Genomic DNA, 18,690 nt, shown 5'->3' on the forward strand with positions numbered 1-18,690 from the left:
ATTTGAAACACGGAAGAACGAATTCTTCTGCCGTGGCTGATCACTGTTACAACGCTGTGGGTGACCACGATATAGTTTTCTCCGATACCAAGGTTCTCTGCAAACCTACCGGTTTTTATCAGAGATTTGTCCACGAGGCAATTCAGATTTACAAACACAGACACAATTTCAACCGAGAGGATGGTTTCAAATTAAGCAATCACTGGAAAGACGTTCTAAATCAAACCAAACATTAAATTAATTTTCAATGGCACAGTATATTTTTTCAAGTAGTGGTATCCCAAACTTTCGCAGCTGCTTATTTTCCCTTCACACCAACATTACGCTTGTCCCCCAGTTACATGCTAATTTATATGTAAACTCCCCAAGCTAATCCCCCAATTACATGCTCATGTTTATGCTAACTCCTTTGTCAAGGCGCTCTGTTTCCTCCCACACAGCTTGAAGGACGCGGTCTGGGCTTGGCTGTGTTCACTCCAGCGCTGTCCAGTCCCTTCACCTGATGAAGGCCACTTGTGTTGTGGCCGAAACGTCGTGATTTTTTGTTATTTTATTTTTTACCTACGTGACTTTACCGAATAAAACCAAAGAGTACGAAACACATCTTATTATGTTGAGGACTGCAGACCTTTGGCAGGGAGGGGAAGGAATTTGGTGGCAGCTCACTGCCTAGCGACTACATTTACCGCTTGTCCGTCGTTCCTGCTCACACCTCCGAGTAATTCTCTCTCTCTCCAACAGCGAGCGAGCGAACGCCGTGCGGTGCCAGCGGTGGCGGTGCGTTACAAAAGACGATTTGCTACAAAAAGTCCCCCAAACTGACAATGATGCCGGGGGGAGCGCGCCTTTAAATGTTATTTTTCTTACTTATATTTTCGTCACTTGCTTCGCTTTCCTCTACTTTACACTCCTGTTGAGGCGTTCTATATTTGTATTGCGTTGTTTGTTTGTTGTTGTAACTTTCTGAACCACACCTGCTGGACATCTGTGAAAAAGAGCTTCATAGCTCAAAGGATTCTTCCATCCTAAATAAAGACTATGATTTTGATTTAAAAAAAATCATCATTATTATTAAAAAAATCATCATTATTTCCGCACGGTAAGTAAGGGCCGTATCGTTACAGTGATTGTCACTGATTTTCTAAACTCATGCTGGACACCCCATGATACAACAGCTTAGGCACACATCCAGAGGATCGGAGCTGCTAACGTCGATGAGAGATGGTGGTCGTCATAGTCGGTGCGCCATCTGTTGTGATGAAAAGGTCTGATGCGTGTGAACGTCCCGTGGAAAGTGACAGCTGCACACCGACTGCTCTGTACGGCTCTGGGCGAAGCCGGTTGATTGGTGATGGCCAGATTTGCGATGGTCAGATATGCGATGTTGTACTCTGTTCATCTCTGATGTGGTCACTTTTTGTTGTTGTTTATACCTTTTGTTATTCTACCATTTCTTGGCTCGTTTATTCACGTTTATTTTCCGAGCGTTTAATTGAATGAACAATTGCCATAAATAGAATGTACAGTGAGGGAAAAAAGTATTTGATCCCCTGCTGATTTTGTACGTTTGCCCACTGACAAAGAAATGATCAGTCTATAATTTTAATGGTAGGCTTATTTGAACAGTGAGAGACAGAATAACAACAACAAAATCCAGAAAAACGCATGTCAAAATGTTATAAATTGATTTGCATTTTAATGAGGGAAATAAGTATTTGACTCCCTCTCAATCAGAAAGATTTCTGGCTCCCAGGTGTCTTTTACACAGGTAACGAGCTGAGATTAGGAGCACACTCTTAAAGGGAGTGCTCCTAATCTCAGCTTATTACCTGTATAAAAGACACCTGTCCACAGAAGCAATCAATCAATCAGATTCCAAACTCTCCACCATGGCCAAGACCAAAGAGCTCTCCAAGGATGTCAGGGACAAGATTGTAGACCTACACAAGGCTGGAATGGGCTACAAGACCATTGCCAAGCAGCTTGGTGAGAAGGTGACAACAGTTGGTGCGATTATTCGCAAATGGAAGAAACACAAAAGAACTGTCAATCTCCCTCAGCCTGGGGCTCCATGCAAGATCTCACCTCGTGGAGTTGCAATGATCATGAGAACGGTGAGGAATCAGCCCAGAACTACACGGGAGGATCTTGTCAATGATCTCAAGACAGCTGGGACCATAGTCACCAATAAAACAATTGGTAACACACTACGCCGTGAAGGACAGAAATCCCGCAAGGTCCCCCTGCTCAAGAAAGCACATATACATGCCCGTCTGAAGTATGTCAATGAACATCTGAATGATTCAGAGGACAACTGGGTGAAAGTGTTGTAGTCAGATGAGACCAAAATGGAGCTCTTTGGCATCAACTCAACTCGCCGTGTTTGGAGGAGGAGGAATGTTGCCTATGACCCCAAGAACACCATTCCCACCGTCAAACATGGAGGTGGAAACATTATGCTTTGGGGGTGTTTTTCTGCTAAGGGGACAGGACAACTTCACCGCATCAAAGGGACGATGGACGGGGCCATGTACCGTCAAATTTTGGGTGAGAACCTCCTTCCCTCAGCCAGGGCATTGAAAATGGGTCGTGGATGGGTATTCCAGCATGACAATGACCCAAAACACACAGCCAAGGCAACAAAGGAGTGGCTCAAGAAGAAGCACATTAAGGTCCTGGAGTGGCCTAGCCAGTCTCCAGACCTTAATCCCATAGAAAATCTGTGGAGGGAGCTGAAGGTTCGAGTTGCCAAACGTCAGCCTTGAAACCTTAATGACTTGGAGAAGATCTGCAAAGAGGAGTGGGACAAAATCCCTCCTGAGATGTGTGCAAACCTGGTGGCCAACTACAAGAAACGTCTGACCTCTGTGATTGCCAACAAGGGTTTTGCCACCAAGTACTAAGTCATGTTTTGCAGAGGGGTCAAATACTTATTTCCCTCATTAAAATGCAAATCAATTTATAACATTTTTGACATGCGTTTTTCTGGATTTTGTTGTTGTTATTCTGTCTCTCACTGTTCAAATAAACCTACCATTAAAATTATAGACTGATCATTTCTTTGTCAGTGGGTAGACGTACAAAATCAGCAGGGGATCAAATACTTGTTTCCCTCACTGTAGCCCTTAATGTAATTATGCATATGATTGTCGCACAGCATTGTGAGATGCAATGAGCATGAATGACTCTCTATAAAACGCAAATGATTCGTTTCATTATCCTTTTAGCTTGCTGTCTTTGCACACATCGGAAGATTGGAGATGTTTGTGTTTCAGGTGTCATCATCCTGCGCACCACAAACACTGAAATATCAAACCCTCCGCGGCTCACGGCAGATGGCACATCCACTCTGCGTCGTGCCTCTGAAATATCTGCCCTGGCATTTGATCAGACGGTGTTGTAAATCCGCTGGAAGAAATAAAAACGACGGCACTGCACAACATTCACGATTGTTTGCGCCAGACGCTGAACATTCGGCAAAACGAACGTTCGTGTAATGATGGCGAGAGTGCGGCAGTTCTAAGTTGGCCGTCAGCGATGTGTGCGTGGGTTTGCTGTTATAAACACAGTCGCTGAGCACAAGGCCCACAACACCAAGTGGCCAGCAGCAAACAGCAACTTTCAAAGTTGTAAAAGATAAAGAACGTGGTATGTGCTTCTTGAATAGAGCAAGGTTAGTGTTGTTAGAAGAGGTTCGGGAAAAGAGAGGATGGGAGAGGGAATTTAAAAGTGGAGCAGTACGAGGGAAGAAGCAGAAAGAGAGGCGTTGTGACCTGCAGTGTGGTGAGTGGGTGGGTGAGTGAGTGGGGGAGTGTATTAGTGAGTGGATGAGTGGGTGAGTGAGTGTGGTGTTGTGACCTGCAGTGTGGTGAGTGGGTGGGTGAGTGGGGGAGTGGATTAGTGAGTGGATGAGTGGGTGAGTGAGTGTGTTGTTGTGACCTGCAGTGTGGTGAGTGGGTGAGTGGGTGAGTGGGTGAGTGAGTGGGTGAGTGAGTGGCTGAGTGAGTGAGTGGGTGAGTGAGTAAGTGGGTGAGTGGCTGAGTAAGTGGGTGAGTGAGTGGTTGAGTGAGTGGTTGAGTGAGTGGGTGGGTGAGTGGGTGAGTGAGTGGGTGTGTTGGTATGATCTGCAGTGTGGTAGCCGAGTCAATGAGTGGTTGAGTGAGTGAGTGGATGAGTGAGTGAGCGTGTTGTTGTGATCTGCAGTGCGGTGGTTGAACACAGGACATGCATCGAACCGTGCGTGTAGGAAACAATTATTTTCAGCTCGGAGATACGTTGCATGGTCTGCAATGGGTTCATGTGACACCACCACTATTTTCACCACAATAGAGAAAAGAATAATGAATTATGGAGTCAAATTGCATACCTCAAAACCGTAAAATATTCTTGAAATCGTGGGGAGCGATAATAGACCAAAGAACAACTCAGCTTTAATGGAACCCAATTAGTTAATAACCGAGAAATGTTTTCCTGTTAAATAACTTATAACAGTGACTTTGAACGTGCGTATGAAGTTGGTTAAACTCTACAGTTTCATACGGTAATATTTGGCTCCTTGTTGCACAGCGGTGGTATGGTAATTGGCGCACTGCTCTGCGAATTCGGCGACCTGAGTTCAATTCGTGGCCACGGCTAATCCTTCACCAACCTGCACTGATCAGCGGGGGGTGAAGCACAGTCAGTCAAACTACCGTCATGACCGGCATGGCGTGGACAGGCCTTCATGCACCAGTGGATTGACAAAAGGGCTGTATATTCTTGGTTCTTTCGGTAAATACACGTAGAAGGGAAACAATTAAATAATACAAATAAAAAAACACGATAAAATTCTCACGACGTTTCGACTGCAACACAAGACATCATCATCAGGTGTGAAAACCACAGCAAGAAAATTTGAAAAATGTTGCTGTGGTTTTCACACCTGATGATGATTGCTTGTGTTGCAGTCGAAACGTCGTGATAATTTGTTTTTAATTATTTTATTGTTTCCCTTCTGCGTGACTTTACCGAAAGAACCAAGAATATGAATCCCTGCAGTCACGAAAGCTTTAAATAAAAAAGGGCTGTACATTAAATGTTGAGCCTTGAAGTTCAAAGGTTAAATTACGTTTCATTGTCCTATAACTTTATGACGATCAACCTGGTACCAATGGAACTGCAATTGTAAATATTAGTTCATTTATGTAGGAGCAGTGGCTTTGATACCGCCAATCAATAAAACTATAAACTATTTTTATTTTACCAGGTAAGGCCCACTGAGCTATTTAGCTCGTTTTCAGAAGCGCCCTGGCCACAAATTATAGCTCAACGAAGTGGCTTATCTTGTGGAAATTTCTAGCAGCCAAATACGAATGTTTCTAAATTTCGAGGTGGACCCAGAGAAAATTCCACGCAACCACAGGGAGAAAGAGAACATGCAAACTCCTAATATGCAGGCATCAGGGTTGGGATCGAACCCACGCCCTCCAGCATACCAGGCGAGATAGTTAACATCTCGCAACCATGGAACCCAATCATAGCCAAAGGTCCCCTATTTAGCCTTAAACACTCTTGTTATTGCTGTTAGAGAGTGCCTATTGAAGCCGGCATTGCCAGAGTGTGTACCATGAGCAAGCCTGGCCGACTCTGTCTCACCAGCAATGACGTTTTACAAACCGCGCCAGGCTTCGCGCTCAATCGGGAGGCTGCAGTCAGCCGCTCCAGTTGGCCCAGGGGAGGGGTCCAGAAAGCACCCGTCAACTCACGTCCACGGCGGAGACTCGGAACGCACCCCGCCCGGATCGCAGTGGCGGTGTGCGATCCGCTGTGCCACCGACTCCGCGTGTCCTTTCTGCAGCATCGAGGAGTGGGGGGGGGGCCCCAAGCTGAAGGAATCTGAGCCCCCACCACCCCAGCCCTGCCGAAGGCTCAGCCCCCGCTTCGAAGCTATGACCGTACGGTGAGTCCCCGCTTATTGCGCGGCGTTCACACTATAACGCGGTTCCTCCGTTCGGGAAGTGCTTTTGGGACAATGCGGAATGCGCACCGCCGTTACAACGCGTGACTCGCCTGTTGATGATACAGTAACTCGGCAGCATATCCTCGGTTATCTGTCGCGCTGACCTTGGCGTGTGTGCGTCGTTCGCCGTTTCTCGCCAAACTTCGTCGGTACACTATTATTTATGGGGGACTTCTTTTTCACCCAACGCATTTTTTTCGCTGAACGCGGCACTTTTCAGGAACGCATGTACTGCTACCGCGCTCAACGGGGACTTCCTGTACACTCAAAGCAGGGATGATGCGGTCTGTTTAGAATCGACGTGCCCTCTGCTGAGTCTACGTACAAAGTCACGCGGCACGGCTGGTCCGTGGGTGCGATTCTATCAGAATTCACAATCATAACATAATAACAGACGCTTCCACAACAACACAGGCTGCAAAAGCCGTCTAGCATTGTGCGTGGCTCACTCACCAGACACCACACCGCCCGTGCCCCCCCCCCGTCCCCGCCATCGCCCCCCCTCCCTCCCCCTCCGGGGTTTAGCTCCCCGTTCTTCCCAGCCACAACCGCAGCATCATGGCCGGAAACGCAGCCTCGGCTTCCTTCCCCTGCGCCTTTGTTGTGAGCTCAGAGGCAGCCCTCTGCACAGACTATGGGCGGCGGTGGGTGAGCAAGCAGAGAGCCCTATCCCAAAGTTGTCGTCGTGAACTGTCCCCCGGTTGGCTACGTACGGTGCGGAAGAAGTTCAACGTACGTACGTACGTACAAAGTGCCAATGCATTGATCATAAGTGTCAATTCTGTGCCAATCCTCACGGTGGGAGGGGGAGGGTGGGGGTGGAAGGCTGCTACTGCTCTGAAGCTCAGGGCAGTCGGAGTGAAATGTCATCATTCGTTGATGTTGGATTTAGTCGTGGAAATTCTCATGGAATCCTGAAGATTATTGGTCAGATATATTGGCACGGATAATAATAATAATAATGGTAATGTATTTGTAAATGTGACAATCCTGACAGGTGGTGGATGGTTCAATGGCAAGAAATGTGGCATAAAAATTACCACGTGGCCTAAATAATAAAAATGGATCACCGTGATTATCGTTGTTCGATTCATATTTATGCAAAACTTTATTACCTTAAAAAAACATTCCTGAGAGAACGATAATTATATTCTACAATGACATTTCGAGTAACAAGAAAACACAGCGACCGTATCACCCTTAAAATTGCGTGCTTGCTTGCTAAAGTGTTTTCCCGGATACATTGAGGGCCACCGCGGTTTTATGGCATCGTAATTTTCTGACAGCGCACGGCGCTACAAGCGGTACAGATTGTAAAGTGGCGAGGACTCGTTATGTCGGGGGTTATGCCGAGTGAACTGCAGTCAAAAGACTTGTCAGCAATTTACATCGAAGCACGACAATAAAATTGCGGAATGCAACGAAACAGTTACCGAAAACTAACATCGCGCTGATGATGATCGTCATGATCGCGATGGCAGTAAAAATCTCATGCCGCACCGTACAGTGACTCATTTACACAGTGGCAGCCCGGTGCTCGCCCAAGGAGAGCTAAAAGGCTGAGCCTCAAGACTCTTTTCCAGGAGGACAGTCCTGCCTGGAGACACTTGGCCCCCTTACACCCCCCCCCAACCCGTCCCTACCCCGCCCCCAAAGTGATTCAACAAATTGCCATTCTTTTTTAGGGATGCGCTGTGATTCAAGAATCGAATATTTTCGATAATGTAGCAGCCATGGGCGGTAATCGAACGAGCCCAAGGCATACAGCAGACTCCCGTACTCCACGACCTGCTACAGTGGTACACCTCTAATGATCAAGATCGCGGTGACCACCTTCCAAAGAGCGTGCAGGGGCCTCAATTAAACCCACCACCCGATTTTGGGTTAATTGAGGCCATGTCGGTGAGAGGAGTTGTCTGGTCGTACGTCGCCACTCTGGTCACTGTGGCTTGGTGAAGAGGGCATGGGGGCTGGCGGTTAGGAGGCAGGAACGGCGCCAGATAGCACGCCCCGGCTGACGTTAGCAACAGCTGCAAATCAACTGAAACTCCCGCAGCCCCTGTTGGAATACACCAAACACGGCACACACCGATGTCAGCCCTGCCTCAACTCATGGTCGGCTGCAAACGTTACCGATGGCAATCCGGCGGTAACTGACCCCCCCCCACCCCCAGCCTCCCCTGGGGCATTGAAGTCCCCCGGGGTTCCAACCTTCCACGGAAAACTTGGGACAACCCCTCGACCGCTCGAGGACAGGGCCCGGGAAGAAGACGCAGCCACTCGCTCCTCCACAAGCGGAGCGTGGGAGGGAGCGGCCCCTCATTGTGACTGTGGCCGCCCCCCGCCCCCAGGTAGGACGATCGCCCCCCCACGTGACCACCGAACTCCCGCGACTGAGAGGGAATCCGTTCCCGGCGCCATCGCGACCCCACTCACTCTGCTCTCAACCAGAAGCCGTTGAATGCGTCGCTAACCTCGGCATCAAACTACAAGCTGCTTCCCCGAAAAGAAGAAGGGGATGCTGAGGTCACCGGGTTCATTGTGCTGTGTGCTACACCACTGCGGCAACCCTTCCCACACCATTGCAACATTGCATTGTGGCAGATTCATGGTGATTCGCCCAAAGTAATATCCTTGTTATCGTTATTCTCTATATATATGAAAGGGAAATTTGTGATTTTGTGTAACGTACTTCCCGACATGCAACAAACTTAAAATTTGCCATGTGGGTACTTTCCAGACTGTACACCATGCACAAATTATAAAAATACACTTTTGTGGGGTTTTTTTTGGGGGGGGGGGGGCTCAGTAATGCATATATATTTTGCACGGCAAGTGAGCTGTGACGTCACATCTGTCATGTGACCCGCGTGCGGAAGCGTCACGCAGTGTGCCTGCTGATCGCGGGTACAGTGAAATACAAATGTGTTGCAGGTCGAAGGCGTTCTTCACGCAGCATTGCTTCATTATTTCAGTCGTTTACTGCCGAACGCACCCTGAAAGTTGTGTGTGTGTGTGTCTGCAGCAAGCGCGTTTGTGTGTACTTATATGGTTATCGCTATGCTGCGCTACGAACCCGGCGACCCGAGTTCGATTCCCGCTCACGGCCACCACCGGTGACGATTATTTGAACCGGTCCTGGGCCTCCCCTAGGTCGACTCAGCCTCAAACGAGTAACTGGTGTGGTGTGTGAACATCGCCACTGGGGAGACAAAGGCGGCCGGGCGTGGTGAATCTAAGTCCCGGGCGAAGCCGGGTAGTCAAGCTGTATAATACACTGCCACATACAGTAAAACCTTGGATTGCGAGTAACTTGGTCTGCGAGTGTTTTGCAAGATGAGCAAATTTTTAAAATAAATATTAATTTGATAAACGAGCGAGGGTCTTGCAACACGAGCAGTGTAACGTGTACACGCTTTGTACTGCTGAGCGTCACGTGATCACAACTGACATACTACGAGTGCTTTGATATACGAGTGCTTTGATATACGAGTGCTTTGATATACGAGTGCTTTGATATACGAGTGCTTTGGATTACAAACACGCCTCCGGAACGAATAATGCTCGCAATCCAAGGTTTTACTGCGTGTGATATAAAGGCGGCCCTTTGTCAACCCACTGCCTGGACTAGGCCTCTCCACAGTGGGTCGTGAACACGCTTCACCATTCTGGCCAGTGCGACCTAACATCGCCGCTCACCACTGACGTTAGCCGCTGATGTTCGGTCGCCGGGGTTCACAGCGCCGTGTGCTCGCAGCCGAGACGTGAGTGACGTCCATGAATTGCAACTCTGAACAGCGGATTTACTGTGAAGATTTTAAAACACTCGGGTGGCGCGATTGAAGTTGCGTTATAATCTCGTCACGATGTAATCTGTGTTTTGCGTGATTTCAGCGAGAGGTAATATGTGTAAATTGATCATATGTGGGCTAAACACACATACGCGTATACACACATTCTCACAAGGCAAAGATTCCCTTATAGCCTTAGCAGACTGTTGGGGCAAGTGCTGTTAGCGCGCACCTGTGAAGGCCGGCACGGCACACGAAGGGGTGGGTGGCCAGCACCATGCCCGGCTGCTTTTGTCTTCCCGGTAGGGGTTGTTCACGCACTGCACCAGGTACTTGTTTGAGGCTGAGTCGACATAGGCGAGGTCCGGGACCGGTTCAAATAACCTCCACCGTTGTTAGCCGTGAACGGGAATCGAACTCAAGTCGCCGGGTTCGTAGCGCAGCGCAGCTAACCGCGACACTACGGCTCCACAAGATTACACGTACACACACAGCCTAACATGCATACACACAGACACACAAGCTTGCTCTCACACAACCGAAGCTGTAGATGAAAGAATACGGGTCAAAGGGAATATTGATTTCACAATCGATGTTGCAGAGTCTGCCCAACCAACGTGATTGGAGTGTTCCTCGTCATACGTCACTATGTGAGGCCTTCCCAAGCAGCAGTTGCTCGGGGCAGGCCTTCATCCAGCAGTCGATCGACCACGGCTTATTACAATGACGATGAAGCGAATATCAGAATTCATAATAAAGGTTTTTGGGTTAGATCGCGTTATTTATAAATGTGTCGTAACCCTCCACCACCCGACACGGCCAATCAGCCAAAAAAAGTGTCACGTTGACAAAAGACAAATAGTTCACTACTTTAGCCCACCAGTGTGTTGAAGAGTGAATCCACAACATTTACAGTTTGAGTACGACGTTTCGCTGGTAATTACATCCAGCATCAACGGGCAATTCTGCCCATCAACGGGCAATTCTGGTAATTACCAGCGAAACGTCGTACTCAAACTGTAAATGTTGTGGATTCACTCTTCAACACACCGGTGGGCTAAAGTAGTGAACTATTTGTCTTTTGTCAACGTGACACTTTTTTGCTGATTGGCCGTGTCGGGTGGTGGAGGGTTACGACACATTTATAAATAACGCGATCTAACCCAAAAACCTTTATTATGAATAATATTGGTCGCGAAAGCCTACGTGTTAAACTGAATACCAGAATTGTTCCAACACCACAGTGCATTCATATACAATTGCATTTTCTGCAATTATTACTTTCGTTTTATTCCACTTATTTGCCTCAAAGATGACTCGCTGAGACAACAAACTTCTTTATCAGTCGAGTCCGGCCAAGTTTTCACAGTCGAGGGCAGCGATGCTGCCGTGTGGAATCCAAATCGAGTAATTTGCAGACCCGTGCAAAGTGGCAAGATGTCAACTACCTCGCCTGGTATACAGGAGGTCGTGGGTTCGATCCCGACCCTGATGAGATGTCAACTCCCTCGCCTGGTATACAGGAGGTCGTGGGTTCGATTCCGACCTTGATGAATTGTGGTCATCTTTCTCCGGGTCCTCCGGTTGTTCCATCCATATTTAAAGTTTCAAGTTTTTTCAAGTTTCATTTATTAGATATAGCCCTGTGAGCCATGCGGCTCTTGAGTCGGGTGCAACCGCAACAAACAAAATATGAACAGAGAACATCTTAAAGCGACGACGCACAACAGAAACATCCTGGATAAACCAGCAAATCTTCCAGAAAAAACCCCACCGTATTACAACGCTGTGTGCAAAAATCCCAGTGTGATGCAAGTCAAACAATAACAACCACAAGACAATTTAGATTCAAGTTATCAGGCCAACTCCGCACTTCCCCAAGAAACATGGCTTAACCATATGTTTTAGAAATCACCAAAATAAAGCTATAAAATACAAGTCAACGTGCGTTCGGAGTATTTGGCTGCTATAAATTTCCACGCGATAAGCCACTTCGTTGGGCTATCATTTGTGGCCAGGTCACTTCTGAAAAACAGCTGTATAGCTCCGTGGGCTTTACCTGGTTAAATAAAAAAAAAGAGTTTATAGTTTTATAGTTTAAGAGGGGAAGAACATACAAACTCCACACAGAAAGGTGCCCAAATCAGGAGTTCGAACCCAAGCTCTTCCTGCTGTGAGGAATGAACCTTACCGCTGCACCACGCTGCCTACCCGATTGATGTAAACGTCAATTCACAGTCAACCTTCTGCATTGCTGCCCTACATGAACAGCTCATTGGATGATAAACGATTGGAAAACGCCATCTGTTTTAAATGCAATGCACACCGGCCGGCAAATTGTGTTAGGTGTGAGCTATTTTTTTTAAATGCTTCTCCAACTAAGAGTGAAGGCATATATTCATCAATTTTCAGTGCGTTTCTTGAACGGACCGTACAGGCATTCCAATTTGAATGCAACTTTCAGGACACATTTGCGTTGCTAATAGAGACATGCCCGTTTTGAAACCTGGCCCACAATGCCGTGTGCTAGCAATACTTTACAATTTAACTTTTAATACAAATTAAGTTTATTTAGTGATACAATTGTGATTATTTAAGGTTTTGTCTCTTACTCAATAGCTACTGTAAATGTAATAACTGTTCATGAGGAAACTTTATTTTATTGCATTCCAATCAGACCCCGTGGTTTAATGTGCATTCTTCAACTCCACGTCGCTGTTTATGAACTAATAAGAAGGGCCATTTCCCAGTAGCTTTCACAGATGTCCAGTTTTTTTTTTCCCCTTTCAAGGCCGCAGAGTAATTGACGGACGTGTGCCCAGTTCGTTTTACGTTCATTGTGTTTGTGGACCGCTGCCAACGCAGCAGCAGCAGTCACAGCATCGCCACCAAATAATCCGTTTAGAAAATATATCGAGACGGTTGCGCGGGAGCACGGGAGCCGGAAAAAAAATAACACACTGATAGCACGGAGTTGCGCTCGCAAAACGTGCAAAAAAGCTTTGCACTGACAGCTGAGCATCAACTCCCACTCGACAAATTCATCCTGCAAGGACGATCGCAAGTTGGGAAGCGTTACATCGTCCCCACGCGTGCGTGTGTGCGTGCGTGTGTGTGTTAGCGCGATAACCCCCAGACGGAGGTGAAGAGGTTTTAATCCAGGGGTCGGATTCACAAAGGTAGTGTGGCATGTACACAGAGGGCCCTGTGTAAGTGGAACGCTACGTGCGTGTTGTGTGTGTGTGTGTGTGAGATGCTTGCGCCCTTCGTAGGGGCTTGCTAACAGCACTTGCCCCGGCAGTCTGTTGAGGCTACACGGGGGACCTTTGTCGAACTTTGTGCGTGCCTTCTCCTTCACCCGTTCAGCAACAACAAAAACAAAACCCGCCCGAAGAATACAGAGTGCACGACACAAGAGCCATCGGACAAATGAATCGATTGGCGGGTAGCCCGGGTCACCGCAAAATATTGGTGGGCCGGGCAGAGTTTAAGGTTTTTTTTCTTTTTTCTGGGAGCATCGCTGGTACTACCGCCCCGTCCTGTCCTGCCGGAGGGCGATGCTGGGAGCGATGATGACGACCACGATGTCGATCCCGCCAGCACGACCGTGACCGCCAGCCGTACCAAGATGAGCGCCCGGTGCCCCATTGCCTCCGAGTGGTCTCGCTCACAAAGACAAGGAGGGTGGCCGCCCACCGTAAGAAGCAGAACGTGCCGGGGGAATGACCAGACCGGCATCCCGATGTACTTTCACAACAAGCGATAAACAGCCGTTGCCACGCACAAATACCCCAGCAGCCCCCCCTTGTTTGTGGGTGTTTTGCGTTTGTTTTTTTATTTCCATGTTTGCCGTGCGTATCGGGCTCAGTGACATCTCCATGTCTTCGTAGGCCTTCTGGTTTCGGAGTTATGGAGGTTTTGGTACCACCGGGTCACGATGGTGACCCGGGTCACCGCCAATCGATTCAAATATTGGCCACCGCCATCGCCGACTCAACGTCCACGGCGTTTCATGTTGAATGAAGTAGAATTCGGAATCAGAATCTTGAGCTGTCCTGGAGAAACCCGATGAGCTGCGAAGCTCTTTGTTTTCGCAGGTGTCCAGTAGGGGGGGGCGGGTCACAAGGTCACAACTACAGACGAAACGTTAAAATAAAATAAAAACCGATAGTAGTGCAAAGTATAGGAAAGATAAACGAATGACGAAAAATAAAAAAAACGTTTAAAAATATAACTTTCACGCGTGCCGTTTAAACAGTTGAGCGGTTGCGGGCTTGTTTGAGATTTCTGTGCCTGGGTTTATCTGCCTGCACAATATACTCTACGGATCGTTAAAAACAAAAAACCCAGAGCACTGGGGGGAGCTATCAGGGAAGGTGAATCTGTCGCCAGGGAATGTTCATATTAAATTCCTCGCGCACACAATTACACGGGATTACTGCTGGAATGGCATGTAAATTGATTAATGGTATGAGCGTTATTATATAATTGTGCAAAACAAGAAAAATAAACACTCGGTTCAAGATGCTTTTGAAATTATCTGCTGAGTTATTGAGACAATTATCATCATGCTTATAAATAATGTATCACGACTATCCCTGCTGTGATGGTTGCAGCTCCCACGAACTTCACTCGTTAGTTCCTCGTCCCTTGTTGAGGACTCGATCTAGCAGACTGACTGTCTCGTGTCATCCACACTGGATTCGACCACCACACTGGGGGTTACAGCAACACACTCACACACTCAACTATCCATCCACTCACACTCACTCACTTACACACTCACTCACACACTCACTCACTCACACACTCACTCACACACTCACTCACACACTCACACACTCACTCACTCACACACTCATCTATCCATCCACTCACACACTCACTCACACACTTACTCACACACACACTCACACACTCAACTATCCATCCACTCACACACTCACTCACACTCTCACTCACACACTCACTCACACACTCACTCACACTCACTCACACTCACTCACACACTCACTCACTCACACACTCACTCACACACTCACTCACTCACACACACACTCAACTATCCATCCACTCACACACTCAACTATCCATCCACTCACACACACACTCACTCACACACTCACTCACACACACACTCAACTATCCATCCACTCACACACTCACTCACACTCACTCACACTCACTCACACACTCACTCATATACTCACACACACTCACTCACACACTCACACTCACTCACTCACACACTCACTCACACACTCACTCACACGCTCACTCACTCACACTCACACACCCATTCACTCACTCACACACACTCACACACACTCACTCACACACTCACTCACACTCACTCACTCACTCACACACCCACTCACTCACTCACACACTCACTCACACACCCACTCACACACTCACTCACACACTCACTCACTCACACACTCACTCACACACACACTCACTCACGAACTCACACACTCACTCACTCACACACTCACTCACACTCACTCACACACTCAGACACTCACTCACACACTCACTCACACACACACACTTACTCACACACTCACTCACACTCACTCATTCACACTCACTCACTCACACACTCACACTCACTCACTCACACACTCACTCACACACTCACACACTCACACACTCACTCACACACTCACTCACACACTCACTCACACACTCACTCAGACACTCACACACTCACTCACTCACACACTCACTCATATACTCACTCACACTCACTCACACACTCACACACTCACTCACACACTTACACACTAACTCACACACTCACTCACACTCACAGACCCACTCACTCACACACACTCACTCACACACTCACTCACACACTCACTCACACACTCACACACCCATTCACTCACTCACACACACTCACTCACACACTCACACTCACTCACTCACACACTCACCCACTCACTCACACACTCACTCACACACCCACTCACACACTCACTCACTCACCCACTCACTCACATGCTCACTCACTCACACATGCACTCACACACACTCACTCACACACTCACTCACTCACACACTCACTCACACACTCACTCACACACTCACTGACTCACACACTCACTCACACACGCACTCACTCACACACTCACTCAGACACTCACACACTCACTCACTCACCCACTCACTCACACACTTACACACTCACTCACACACTCACTCACACTCACACACCCACTCACTCACCCACTCACTCACTCACATGCTCACTCACTCACACATGCACTCACACACACTCACTCACACACTCACTCACACACTCACTCACTCACACACTCACACACTCACTCACACACTCACTGACTCACACACTCACTCACACACGCACTCACTCACACACTCACTCAGACACTCACACACTCACTCACTCACACACTCACTCACACACTCACTCACACACCCACTCACTCACACACACTCACTCACACACTCACTCACACACACACTCACTCACACACTCACACACTCACTCACACTCACACACCCATTCACTCACTCACACACACTCACACACGCACTCACTCACACACTCACTCACACTCACTCACACACTCAGACACTCACTCACACACTCACTCACACACACACACTTACTCACACACTCACTCACACTCACTCACTCACACTCACTCACTCACACACTCACACTCACTCACTCACACACTCACTCACACACTCACACACTCACTCACACACTCACTCACACACTCACTCAGACACTCACACACTCACTCACTCACACACTCACTCATATACTCACTCACACTCACTCACACACTCACACACTCACTCACACACTTACACACTAACTCACACACTCACTCACACTCACAGACCCACTCACTCACACACACTCACTCACACACTCACTCACACACTCACTCACACACTCACACACCCATTCACTCACTCACACACACTCACTCACACACTCACACTCACTCACTCACACACTCACCCACTCACTCACACACTCACTCACACACCCACTCACACACTCACTCACTCACCCACTCACTCACATGCTCACTCACTCACACATGCACTCACACACACTCACTCACACACTCACTCACTCACACACTCACTCACACACTCACTCACACACTCACTGACTCACACACTCACTCACACACGCACTCACTCACACACTCACTCAGACACTCACACACTCACTCACTCACCCACTCACTCACTCACACACTTACACACTCACTCACACACTCACTCACACTCACACACCCACTCACTCACCCACTCACTCACTCACATGCTCACTCACACATGCACTCACACACACTCACTCACACACTCACTCACACACTCACTCACTCACACACTCACTCACACACTCACTGACTCACACACTCACTCACACACGCACTCACTCACACACTCACTCAGACACTCACACACTCACTCACTCACACACTCACTCACACACTCACTCACACACCCACTCACTCACACACACTCACTCACACACTCACTCACACACTCACTCACACACACACTCACTCACACTCACACACCCATTCACTCACTCACACACACTCACACACGCACTCACTCACACACTCACTCACACACTCACTCACCCAATACAAAGATCCCCCCTATTGCTTCAACAGACTGTTGGAGCAAGTGCTGTTAGCGAGAACCTATGAAGGCCGGCACGGCACACCATGTGCTCGTTTGAGGCTGAGTTGACCTAGGTGAGGCCCATGACCAGTTCAGATAATCGTGACTGGTGTTGGCTGTGAGCATAAAAATCAAACCCGGGTCGCCGGGTTTATAGCGCAGCGCGCTAACCACGACACTACCGCTCCCCACTCACACACACTGACTCACCCACTCAGTGACCCACCCATTCACTCACTGACTCATCCACTCACCACGCTACAGGTCAAAATATTTGTTCATTCTGCTTTTTTCCCCTCTCACAGCTCTCACTTTAGAATGCCCTCCCTTTGCTGTATTCAAGCGACGTACTGCAGTAGCCCTTTTATCGATGGCACCTTCGATAGTGCTGTTTGTTGCTGGCCACTTAGCGTTTTGAGCCTTTGGGCCATGACGCTCGTCAACCGTGATCTGAGCACGTGCGTGCTGCGCATAGCGCTCAGGACGTACGACCTCGAACTCGAGAACTGTGCCGCTTGACGGAGCCTCTTTTCATAAACGCTCCAGCCGTGCATAAAGGGGGCCGACCTTTTTTTCAAAGCCACACGTGCACCCTGCGGTGTTCAGAATGCAGGGGAATGGGTGAGTGGGAATTCCACTAGGAGGAGCCCCAGGTCAGCCAGTGCTCGATGCATTTCGCACCAGTATTGGCCTCGACATGCTGTACTCTAGAAACACGAGCTTCAAGGGAGAGCGTGCGTGCACGTGCATGTTAGCGAGCGCCTATTAAGGACGGCACAGTGGTTTAGAGGCCGACACCACGCACGCTCAGGACGTCTTCAGCTCCCCATTGCTGACGTTGGTCACGCAGCACCAGGTACTAATTTTTAGGCCGAGTCAACCTAGGTGAGGCCAGGGGCAGGCTATAATTGGTGCTCGTGGCTGGGAAGCAAACGCAGGTGACTGGGATCACGTGCTTGACCAAATTCCCCCCCAACACCACCACCACGATTCTGTTTCAGGCAGGAGTGTAACGAACGTGGGGACGGGGGGGGGTACCTTGCCCCCCCCCCCCGCTACCCACCACCCCCTCGTGGCCAAAGCTACGAGTTGTGGCCCCCTTGATAACAACCACCATGAGTCTTCAACAGCAGTGTAAAAGAATAAAAAGATACGCAATGATGTGATTAGGTAAGTGGAGCCTCGATATATGTAATATTAGCTTGACTACCC

General features: G+C 48.4%; 1 protein-coding gene and 1 long non-coding RNA gene across 4 annotated transcripts in view; one reads left to right on the forward strand and one right to left on the reverse strand.

Moving 5' to 3' along the window:
• Positions 1 to 18,690, reverse strand: part of LOC116941571 (uncharacterized) — a 52,332-nt gene that overhangs the window by 18,605 nt on the left and 15,037 nt on the right. The window contains exon 1 of one of the 2 annotated variants that reach the window (XM_032952753.2): positions 5,745 to 5,828. The exons of the other annotated variant lie outside the window; for it this stretch is intronic. The gene's annotated coding sequence lies outside the window, so the exon portion shown is untranslated. Of the gene's footprint in view, positions 1 to 5,744; positions 5,829 to 18,690 lie in introns of those variants that run through there. 2 annotated transcript variants of the gene reach the window in all.
• LOC142924340 (uncharacterized) lies at positions 5,853 to 12,959 on the forward strand. 2 transcript variants are annotated; one of them, XR_012941541.1, is made up of 2 exons: positions 5,853 to 5,938; positions 7,684 to 12,959. It is a non-coding gene; the product is annotated as an uncharacterized LOC142924340 (long non-coding RNA). The 2 variants fall into 2 exon arrangements; XR_012941542.1 differs by having other exon boundaries at positions 8,350 to 12,959.

This window comes from Petromyzon marinus, chromosome 12, assembly GCF_048934315.1.
Source record: "Petromyzon marinus isolate PM22_M1 ecotype Great Lakes invasive population chromosome 12, UKy_Petmar_22M1.pri1.0, whole genome shotgun sequence".
In the NCBI taxonomy this organism is placed as follows: Eukaryota; Metazoa; Chordata; class Hyperoartia; order Petromyzontiformes; family Petromyzontidae; genus Petromyzon; species Petromyzon marinus.